The 12,004-nt window shown below is 38.7% G+C and overlaps 1 pseudogene; it reads left to right on the top strand.

The window, feature by feature from the left end:
* The window catches only part of LOC149246138 (cytochrome P450 709B2-like), a 184,236-nt pseudogene that overhangs the window by 151,728 nt on the left and 20,504 nt on the right, over window positions 1-12,004 (top strand).

Below are 12,004 nucleotides of genomic sequence, written 5' to 3'. Positions count from 1 at the left end.
TTATGTGTTACATGAGAGCTACATTGAACAATATGCTCAACATATAGACTTTAAAGATGTATATGCAACTTTAAGTCAAGGTAAACGAGTAGAAGAATCAGATTATCATGTAAAGGACTGACTTGTATATCATTGTGGGAAGTTATGCATTCCACAAACTGAAAGAGTAAAGATAATTCGAGAAGCACACACTTCTCTAATATCAGGTCACTTTGGGGTAAGTAAAATAGTTGCATAGCTGTAAAGATTTTGTTATTGGCCAAAAATGAATGAGACAGTTTCTAGATATGTAAGAGGGTGTACTATGTGTGCTAAAAGAAAGCCTAGCAATAGAAAATTAGGCTTGTACACTCCATTACCAGTTCCTTCTCATCCTTGGGAAAGTGTTTCCATGGATTTTGTTGGAGGACTACCTAAATCTAGGAAAGGTCGTGACTATCTGTATGTGTTGTGGATAGGTTCAGCAAAATGTGTATTTTGATACCTTGTAATAAACAGATTACAGTTGAACAAACTGCAAAACTTTTCTTTCAACATGTCTGGGTTCATTTTGGATTACCCACTTCCATTGTATCTGATCGAGACATCTGATTTGTGGGAAAGTTTTGGTCAAGTCTATGGGAACTGATGGACACCAAATTGAAGAAAATCACAGCTTTTCATCCACAAACCGATGGCCAGACAGAAGTAGTCAACAGGACAATGATCCAGTTACTCAGGGGATATTGCAGCAAGCATCCTAGGCTTTGGGATGAACATTTGTGTTATGTACAACATGCTTACAACTGAGCCAAACATTATTCTACATAGATATTTCCTTTTGAGACCTATTTTGGTTTCACACCAAGGTCTCCTTTGGATTTTGTCTTTGGTAAGGACACAACATTTGAAGGACATAGTGATGTGGATAGGGCAACTAGGTTCATTGAACAGACCCAAGAGGTCCACTAGGTAGTATAGGAACAGCTGGAAAAGTGCCAAGCCAAATATAAGGCAAGGCATGACAAGCATCAGATGGAGCATAGTTTCCAAGTTGGTGATCAAGTCTGGCTGTATATTAGCAAGGGCAGGATGCAAGGTGAAGTTAAAAAGCTAAAGCCTATCAGGTATAGACCCTTCAAAATACTTAAGAAAATTGGTGAGAATGCTTTTCGCCTTGATCTACCAGCTTACATGCACATCTACTCAGTCGTGAATGCAGATTGCTTGAGATTGTTTCAACCCTCACTAATTGAGGATCCCGAAGAGCAGAGTCAATTGCCTTCTATTGATGACCTGTTTAATGAATTGCAGGAAGACACAGTTCTAGACAGGAAGGTGAGGATGACACGCAGGGGAGATGTTGAGTGCCTTAGGGTTGGGCTCAGGGGATCAAAGCCGAGCAGTGCAAAATGGATAGAGATTAGACAAGTGAGACAATTGTATCCTCACTTAGTCGATGCTTGAAAACCAACTTTTGGTGGTCCAAAAGCTTTTTCAATGGCAAGGTCGTGATCCGAATTGGATCCATGAAAATTATCAGAGTTCTATGACTGTAAAAAATCATGACAGACTTCAAAAACCTATGAACAATGAGCTATCAGGAAGACATCTGGATAATGGCAGTTTGTAGCCAGCACAGAACAACGAGGACCTCAGTTAAAGTGCGCTGACCGAGGCCCATGGAGACAACGCAGTGGCACAAACTAGCAATTGGGAAATCCATATCAGAAAATGAAATCCATTTCCAATGTGCTAAGCGCTAATCGCGCATCGCTAGGAAAAACCCCTTGAGAAGGAAAAGCCCCGAGTGCTCGGTCACAAGGGAAGCCAGGAAACTGTGGGAAAAGCGCTAAAACCGAAGGTGGGTTCTGTGCTCCAAAATCGATGGAATATTGGAGGCGTTTTAGGGGGTAAGCGGATTTGGCAGGGGATCGAGCGATTCCATACGTTGATTGACGTGTGTCTAGAGGATGAGAGAAAAAATCGCTCTCATCGTAGGCCAACGTTAGAGAAAGTCAACCGCATGATAAGAGCGATAACTGTAGGATCTGGAGGCCCCAAATCTAATGGTGGAGATTGTGCCCGATGGGAAACTAGATTCGGAGGGAGAATTAAGCTACGGAATATAAAGGTTGAAGTCCGAATTGACCACTAAGCTGGAAGATGGATCATTTTGCGGCATAACTGAAATAACAAACCGCTTGAGGAAAAGCTGGCACTCAGTTTATGAAGGGACAAGTGGCCACCTCCCTGTGAAATGTTACACAGTGGCGATCACGCAAAGGCAAGGAATTCCAAGCAGACAGCAGCAGACGATCTGAAGAGATGGAAGAGGAAGAAAACAGTCAAGGGACGGATTGGCTTTAAGCCATGAATAGACAGTGAAAGAGAGAAGAAGGAGACAGTGAGACCGAAGAGACGGAAGAAAAGAACAGAGAGTTGAGCTGACCTATAGAGCTAAGGCAGCATTGAGCAGACAGAAGGCTTGAGAGGTTCAAGCAATCCCTGTGAAGATATCTGTCGGGAACTGAGTACCAAATTGGACTCATCCCATCAAGACCAGTTGGGGTCGAGACTTGGTAAGGGAGAGTCTGTGCACTCTAGTGGCTTGGGGAATCCAAGAACCACCCTACTAAGCATCATTTGTTCTGGAGACTCAAATTGAGTTCCTCATTGTAGAAACTCTACCTAAGACACAATAAAAGAAGGCCACCAATAAAATCTTGACCAGAGATGTAGCCCATGAGGATTGGGTGAACTCCTTATTAATTTGTTGTGTTTTTTCATTTGCTTGCTATGTTTCTCTTACTGTTTTCCAACTTCCAGTGTCTGTGTATTTTGAAATCTTATTGATCCATTGCCTAAGATAACATAGACACACACCAACACATGAGTCTGTAATACCTTCATTAATTAATTAACTGATATCACTCACAAGTGATTTTCAGATCACCTCCTGAGTTATCCAGGACTAAAAGTAGATTCTTAAAATGAAATCTTTGAAGTTTTGCATAATTGACAATGCTTTATTTTGGAAAAATCACAAAGGCATCCTTCTTAATTGTTTGTTAAAGGAAGAATCTGAATAAATATTACAAGAATTTCATGCAGGTGACTGTGGGGGGCATATTTACTGGAAAACCACAGCTCACAAGATCGTAAAAGCTAGCTTTTACTGGCCAACTCTATTTTCTGATGTAAAGAAATTTGCAAACTCATGTCACAAATGTCAGATTTTTGAAGGAAAATGAAAACTATTACCATTACCTTTGAAACCAATATCTACCGAAGCACCTTTTCAATAATGGGGTCTTGACTTCATTGGTGAAATCCACCCCCCTTCTCTACCCAACATAGATGGATCTTGACTGCCACAGATTATTTTACAAAATGGATAGAAGCCATACCCTCAAGACAGGCTACTGATACTGTCATAATAGGTTTCCTTGAGGCCAACATTCTGTCTAGATTCGGTTGCCCAACCAAAATCATCATAGACAATGCAGCAGCTTTCAAATCAAAGAGGATGATTGATTTCTGCAACAAATATCATATAACCCTGGGTCACTCCACAACCTACTATCCCCAAGGAAACGGACTAGCAGAGTCTTCCAACAAGAGCTTAGTACATATCATCAAAGAATTGTTGGAAGATAACAAGAAAACCTGGAACAAGAAGCTAGTAAATGCCTTTTGGGCAGATAGGCTGACCACAAAGAAATGCATTGGTACTAGTCCTTATCATCTAGTCTATGGAATGGAGGTTGTTTTCCCATCTTCCTTGGGAACACCAGTGATGAAGTTGCTCCAAGAAGCACAGGTTGAGCCAAATGATATTCAAAGAAGGATCAACCAGACAATTCACTTACAACAAACCAGGGAAGAAGTTTATATCAAATCCCAGGTTGTGCAGGAGAGAATCAAGAAAGCTTTCGACGAAAGGACCAAGGCAGAAGATTTCTACCTAGGAGATAAACTTTTGGAATGGGACTCAAGAAGGGGAGACAAAGGTAAACATGGGAAGTTCGACTTCCTATGGAGAGGCCCTTACATCATTTATTCTTTCAGGGTTAATAATTCTTTTTTCCTCAAAGAATTGGATGGTGCAGAAGTAGAAGGAGGACCCATTAATGGTTGAATGCTTAAGCACTACATGGATCCCAGTCATTGATTTTACTAATTACTTGTACATATTTTATTCTTCAAAATTTTAGTGTTGATTGGATGGTAATTTTAGAGTTGAAGCCCAAAGAGAAGGCCCTAAGCTTTAGAAGTTTCACTGTCATAAATACCAATAATGCAACAAAGTAAAAGGGAAAAGTTGCAGAAATTAGACCACAGTAATTAGGAAGGCCATTGATCTACCAGTTCTTGACATTTCACTAGGAAATTCCATCCCCAAGTGGAGCCACTATTGTGTTCCTATACCAATAGGGGTCATAATTTTTGAATGGCTGAGGTCAAATCTGTAATATGTACATACCTTTGCTTATTGCAAATGTTTTCCATATTTAAAAAATAAAAATAAAAAATGTAAACAGGGTATGTCCTAAAAGAAAAATCAAAGGAAAAAAAGAATAAAAAGTCAAATAAGATAAAAATGAACCCCAAGAAAGAAAAAGACCATGAAAGTGTACAAGTCAAAATACCACTACTATTTACTTTTCATGGAGAATAAAATATTGTTTGCAGCTTGTTACCTTTTCCACAATCCATGGATGGTCAAAATGTTTAAACTTGGCTATTTCATGTTTTCAATTTTATGCTTAGAGATAGAGAATAAATCTGACCAAATTGTTTAATCTTGGTAGAGAAGTAGATAGGTAGAGTAAATAAAAGGAGCTCAACTGTTTAATTTGAACCCTTGGATGTAATAAGGTTAGACTTAGATAGATTACTTTTCTAAAAGAAAAGAAAAGTTTTGATAAAGGGTTTGCTAGCTTAAGTGCATCCTAATAAAGAGAGGTAAAAATGGTAGGACAAGTAGATGGGTAAGTAGAAGAATGGTTGCAGAATTGTGATGATTGATTAGATAAGATCATATTATTTACCTTCATCATCAAAGTTCTAAGTATGGATGAAAATTGAGCATTTATCAAAGCACACAAAGTCAATTGATTAACCTCCCTCATTCATTACATTTTCCATTTAACTAATTTCCAAGAAAAGCCTTAAAGTACCTAAAATCTTAAGTTAAAGGGGCTCAGAGCATTTCTCTGACTTCTGGAGGAACCAGACCCTCAACCTAATAACTTATAGGTCCTAAGTGCTAAAAGTCCCCTCATAAGCATTCACCCCCTTCAAATTCACTCATATTCCCCAACAAATCCCTTTTCCCAAGAAAAACATCATTTTCCTAAGGAAAAATCATTTTCCCCTAATAAACCCCTTTCTCTAAGGATAAAACCTTGTTATCCTAGAAAAAGTGATCATTCCCCCATGAAAAGACCCTTTTTCTCATAAAAAACCAAAAAACTACTTTAACCTAAGTATAATGTTTGTGACAAAACAAAAGAAAGAAATGCATTATACTTAGCATTTTATTCATTCTCCACCAATATCATATTAACTTCTAACACTTATATGTATATTAATTCCCAAAGCAATAAACCCTTCCCCTATAGTTATATAATAAAAACCCTTATATTAATATCCCGCCCGAAAAGTTTGAAACATAAACTTTATAAACCCTATTCAAATAAAAGAAATTAATTAACCGATCTGCGGTTAATTGATAGTCAACCCCGCCAATGAAATCACCCCCGATGCCCTAACCACACCATAATCCCTGATTAACTTAATCTTGCCACTTTTAAAACCTTCGTCGAGCCCCTCCATTTAACCTCGTGATGAAACCCCCACCCTGATCACTGTGCGATCTGCCCCCTTTCGATCTGACGGTTGATGATCATATTGGGCGGCCTCTGAAGGTCGAACTTTACCCACCCGATATGGGTGGTTTCGCTTTGGACCCCAATGCTACGTGTCGCCCGATAAATGGCATCGGGCAACCTCCCCCTGAAACCACCTCAAGCCCAAAAGCAGTGTGACCCAAACCCACTTACTGCCTCCCGCTAGATGACAAAACGTCTCATCCCCCACTTAATGCCAAACGTACCTTTCCCCGTGTACCCGCCAAATTGGTTGACTTTACAAATAAAACTAAAAAACTCATTGTTTTTGGTTTTATCATGGAAAATGCTCAGACCTCCATGCAATTGCCAACCCATGTTCAACCGTCAACCTGCCGAAGCTACTGAACATCCAATCCATTCTTCAGTCACGTACGCCTCCTTCAAACCATGCACAATCATCCATCAACCTGTTCAGATCCAAAACTAGGTATTTATCCAAATACATCGAGAAACCCTGTCTAATTCCCAAACCTGTTACTCAATTGCTTTAAAATTATTAAGTAATTAAGTAAAACAATTTCCCAGCAACCCCAAAGCACTCTGAATTGAACCAATTTTCCCCCAATTTGACTAAAAACCCTTTTTCCCCCATTCTTGAATCCACAAAAACCAAGAATGGCTGCTCTAGTTGCACTGAATGTCCTACCAATTATGTTGGGTCCCTATAATATTGGTGATTACCCCATTACTATTGTAGTTATACCCCTTATTTATATTGTTGTGCCCCTATTACCCCCATGTTGTTATTTCTGTGCCCCATAGAATCCCTCTATTGTTATTTTTGTGGCTTTATATTATTATTGTTAGGTCGGCTAGATTATATTGTGACTCCTTAGACTCCTATATATAGAAAGGAGGTTTTGTCATTTGTATCATACAATAATTGTTCATTTATGTAATGTAAAGGAGGTTTCCCCCTCGAAGAGGCTGAATTCTAAGGCGTTGATCTATCTTTTCTATCTTTTCTTGAGCTGGTTTCATAACATTTGGTATCGGAGCTTTGGATTCTAGGGTTTCGCTGCTCCAAACAGGTCATCGTGGAATTTTCACTATAACTTTTTTTCTGTGATGTTACAGAAGTAAAAAAAAAAACCCATTTTAGAAGAAATCGCGTTGAACCTTGGGTCCAAATTTCGGAGCTTTTCGCGTGATATTTGCGGAGATATGATCTGAGGAAGTTGGTCTTTTTGCAGACTCCTGAATTACATTCAAAACAGGTGACCTGGGGAAAATCGTCATAACTTTCTCTCTGGGGATTGGATTGAAATTTCGTAAGAAGGTATAGAAAGAGGACGGACTGTAGTTTCTTGTATGTGTGTTTCAGATCCAAAGGTTGAAACAGTGACTCGTGGAACGTCGTACAAGTTCACTCTACGGAACTAGTCTAAAAGCAAGTCACTGTGGGAGATTTCACATAACTCTTCCTTGGAGAATCCAATTTGGCTCAGACTTGTGGCATTGGAAAGAGGACACAAAAGGCTACTACAAATCACAATTTCAGAATTGGATGATCTGAAATTACAGAGATACATCAGATTCAATATCAGGCTTCTATAAAGTGAAAAAAGGTGTGTAGCTTTTTTTAAATTTTTGTGTAAGCTTGGTTTAACGGAATTCAAAGGGCATAGTAAAGCATTATTATTGGTAACTGATGCCCCGAGGAAAGAAAATGCAAACACCTAGTAAGGAACCTGAAAGCTCTAGCATGACTCATGAAGAAGAGGAAGAAATGCTACATGATATATCAAAATTACAAGAACAAGTGCAACAAATGTCACGCTCACAAAAGCTAACAGAGGCTAAGATAAATGGCGTGGAATCTAAGATAAATGGCGTGGAAGCTAAGATGGATGATTTGAAGATAGATTTGAAGACATATTTGAAGAGAGACATGGAAAATTTGAAGACAGATTTGAAGACAGACATGGCAGATTTGAAGACAAATTTGACAAATTTTCTACAAGAAATACTTACTAATGGTGAAAAGGTTGTAAAGGAAACTCATGATGTGAACAAAAGAAATGTTAATCATGATTCCATAGACTCTAATGTTGGATCGAAGACCCACCATATTCCAAAAATCGATATGAGGAAGTTTGATGGCAAGGATCCCGCCACATGGATATTACAGATGGAGCAGTTCTTCGATCTCAATAATGTGCAAAACACACAAAAGGTACGTATGGAAACTGTATATTTGGAACCAAATCAGTTTGTATGGTATCAATGGCTTTGCTCTCGTAAACAATTTATCACTTGGGCAATTTTTACGGAAGAATTGATAGCACATTATGAAGATACAAAAAGCAACACTTTTTTTAGCCAATTGATAAGTCTCAAACAAAAGGGTTCAGTAATGGAGCACATTGAGGAGTTCCAAAAATTGAACATAAGGGTAAAAGATATTCCAGAGGAGCATAGGATTGATGTGTTCATAGGGTCTTTAAAGGATAATATCCAACATGATGTTCGCCTTTGGGAACCTGATTCATTAGAGAAGGCATTCAGGTTAGCAAGAAAAATGGAAAGCAAAATTATGGCAACTAGGAAGCATACCACTCACAACTATAAAGACGGAAGTGTTGTTGCCCCCAGTCTTCCACAACCTATAAGGTTGACACCACAACAATTGGAAGAAAAAAGAGCAAAAGGGCTTTGTTACAGTTGTGATAGCAAATACACTAAAGGTCATAAGTGTGTTGAGAAGAAATTATTCTACATAGATTGTGAAGAGGAAGAAGAAAAGGAGCAAGAAAGGTCAAAAGAAGAAGATATACTCCAGGAACAAAGCCTAGATGAAGAACAAATAAATCCGACCATATCTTGTAATGCATTGGTGGGAATTACCACTCCTCAAACCATCAAGATAGAAGGACAAATCAAGAAGAAAAAGGTAATAGTGTTGATTGATTCAGGAAGCACCCACAATTTTATTCATTGTAGGGTAGCAAAAGAATTGAATTGCTTCCTATATCCAGCACCAGAGTGTCAAGTGATGATTGCAAATGGAGGAACAATAAATTGCTCTGGAAAGTGCCATAATATCAAGCTATCCATGGGAGAATATGTATTGACTAGCCCAATGCTTTCCATTCCAATGGGAGGTGCTGATGTTGTACTAGGAGTCCAATGGCTACAATCCTTGGGTACAATAGCTTTTAATTTTCAAGAACTTTTCATTAAATTTTCTACAGAAGGAAAGGAAGTTGAATTAAGGGGTATTGCAGGGAAACCAGGAAAGATAATCAGCTCTAATGGTATGACAAAGCTTCTAAAAAAGGAGCAAAGAGGTGTAATTGCACAATTATGTTCGCTAGATGTTTCCACATCGGAATCATCTATTTCTCCAGATCTCCAAAAAGTCTTGGACAATCATTCCAAGGTATTTGAGACTCCCAAAGGTCTCCCACCTATGCGTGATCATGATCATGCTATTCATCTGATTCCAGGAAGTGTTCCTCCAAACATCAGGCCGTACAGATATCCCTATGTCCAAAAAAGTGAAATTGAACGTATGGTTGCAGAAATGCTAGAGGCTGGTATAATTCAACCAAGTCAAAGTTCTTTCTCTACTCCAGTAGTATTGGTGCACAAGAAGGATGGATCATGGCGCATGTGTCCGGATTATAGGGAGCTCAACAAGCTCACTATTAAAGATAAGTTCCCCATTCCTGTCATTGATGAATTACTGGATGAATTGCATGGATCAATTTACTTCACCAAGTTGGATCTTCGTTCGGGATATCATCAAATCAGAATGAAGATTGAAGACATTCCGAAAATGGCATTTAGAACTCATGAGGGTCATTATGAATTTTTGGTCATGCCTTTTGGCCTTACCAATGCACCTTCAACATTTCAAGGTTTGATGAATTCAATTTTCAAACCATTCCTTAGAAAATTTGTGTTAGTATTTTTTGATGATATACTAATCTACAGCAAGTCTTGGAAGGATCATGTTGAACATGTTGACAGGGTGCTACAACTATTGGAGGAGAAACAATTATATGCAAAAAGATCCAAATGTTTCTTTGGAGTCCAGGAGGTGGAATATTTGGGTCATATTGTATCTCATGAAGGAGTTAAGGTAGACCCTAGCAAAATTAAAGCCATTAAGGAATGGAAAATCCCCACATCCATAAAGCATCTGCGAGGATTTCTTGGGTTGACAGGGTATTATCGCAAGTTTGTTAAGAATTATGGGAGAATAGCAGCACCTCTAACAACATTATTGAAGAAAGATGCATTTTCATGGACTCCGGAAGCAACAAAGGCCTTTGAACATCTTAAAGAGGCAATGTGCCAAGCACCGGTCTTAGCTACACCGGACTTCACAAAAACCTTTATTGTGGAATGTGATGCTTCAGGAAATGGAATTGGTGTTGTTCTAATGCAAGATGAAAGACCCATTGCTTTTGAAAGTCGTCCAATCAAGGGAAAGTTTTTAAGCAAAGCTATTTATGAGAAGGAAATGTTGGCAATACTCCATGCACTTAAGAAATGGCGACCCTACCTAATGGGAAGACACTTCAAGGTAAAAATGGATCATGATAGCCTTAAATACTTTTTAGAACAAAGATTATCCTCTGAAGAGCAACAAAAGTGGGTCACAAAGATGTTGGGTTATGACTTTGAAATCATCTACAAAAAAGGGAAGCAAAATGTGGTGGCAGATGCACTCTCAAGAAAGGATGAGGATGTGGAAGCATTGTTGTGCACCATTTCTATTATCCAACCAGATTGGATAAACGAAGCAAGGGAGGAATGGAAGAATGATGAAGAAGTGTGGGCACTTATTCGAAAGCTACAACAAGATTCCAGTATGTCTGATACATTTAGCTGGAAAAATGATTCGTTATGGTACAAAGATCGCTTATACCTCTGTAAGAATTCCCAGCTAAAACAAAAGATTCTTATGGAATTGCACACTTCTCCCTTAGGAGGGCACTCAGGATTTTTAAAAACTTACCACAGGGTTAAGAAGGAATTTTTTTGGGATGGCCTTAAATCAGATATTCAAAAGTTTGTGGCGGAATGTTTGGTTTGCCAACAAAATAAAGTTGAAACAATTAAGACACCGGGTCTATTACAACCTTTATCCATTCCAAGCCAACGTTGGGAGGAGGTTTCAATGGATTTTATCACAGGTTTACCCAAGTCTGAGGGAAAGAGTGTCATCATGGTGGTAGTTGACAGACTTACCAAGTATGCACACTTTTGTGCATTATCACATCCATTTAAAGCCAGTACAGTTTCTACTGCATTTATGGAAACAATTCAAAAGCTACATGGAAACCCAAAGATTATTGTAAGTGACAGAGATCCCATTTTCACTGGAAATTTTTGGACAGAATTATTTTCTTGTCTTGGTACTCAGTTAGCTCATAGCTCATCTTATCATCCTCAATCTGATGGGCAAACTGAGATAGTAAACAAATGTTTGGAAGGATATCTTCGTTGCTTTGTATCTGATAAACAAACACAATGGGTCAAATGGTTGCCTCTGGCTGAATGGTGGTATAACACTTCCTTCCATACAGCAAAAAAAATGACCCCATTTATGGCACTTTATGGGTATCAACCACCATCCATCACATCATATTTAAGAGAAAATTCTAAGGTTCAGGCAGTGGAACATCACATCGAACATCAACAACAAGTCCTCCAACTCTTAAAGGATAACCTCGTGTTGGCACAAAATAGAATGAAACAACAGGCAGATCAACATCGCAGTGAAAGAAGTTTTGATGTAGGTGATTGGGTATTCCTACGGCTACAACCATATAAGAAAATGTCCCTAAAGCAAGCTAAGAAGGATAATAAATTATCACCAAAGTATTATGGTCCGTACAAGGTGTTGCAAAAGATTGGTACTATGGCATACAAATTGGAGCTTCCTGCAGCTTCTCGATTGCACCCAGTTTTCCATGTTTCATGTTTAAAGAAGGTTATAGGCGACAAGCTCCCAGTTCAAACAATATTGCCAAAACTTGACGAGGAAGGAAAAATTATATTGGAACCGTAAGCAGTCACAGAAACAAGAACTCGACAGCTACGAAATCGATCAATTTCAGAGTATCTTATCAAGTGGAAGAACTTATCCGCTG

The sequence above is a fragment of the Pinus tabuliformis genome, chromosome 7, assembly GCF_031772625.1.
Source record: "Pinus tabuliformis cultivar Carrire ecotype Pingquan chromosome 7, CPIR1, whole genome shotgun sequence".
NCBI classification, from domain to species: Eukaryota; Viridiplantae; Streptophyta; class Pinopsida; order Pinales; family Pinaceae; genus Pinus; species Pinus tabuliformis.
The sequence above is the reverse complement of the archived record's forward strand: the minus strand, read 5'-3'. Positions and strand labels throughout refer to the sequence as shown.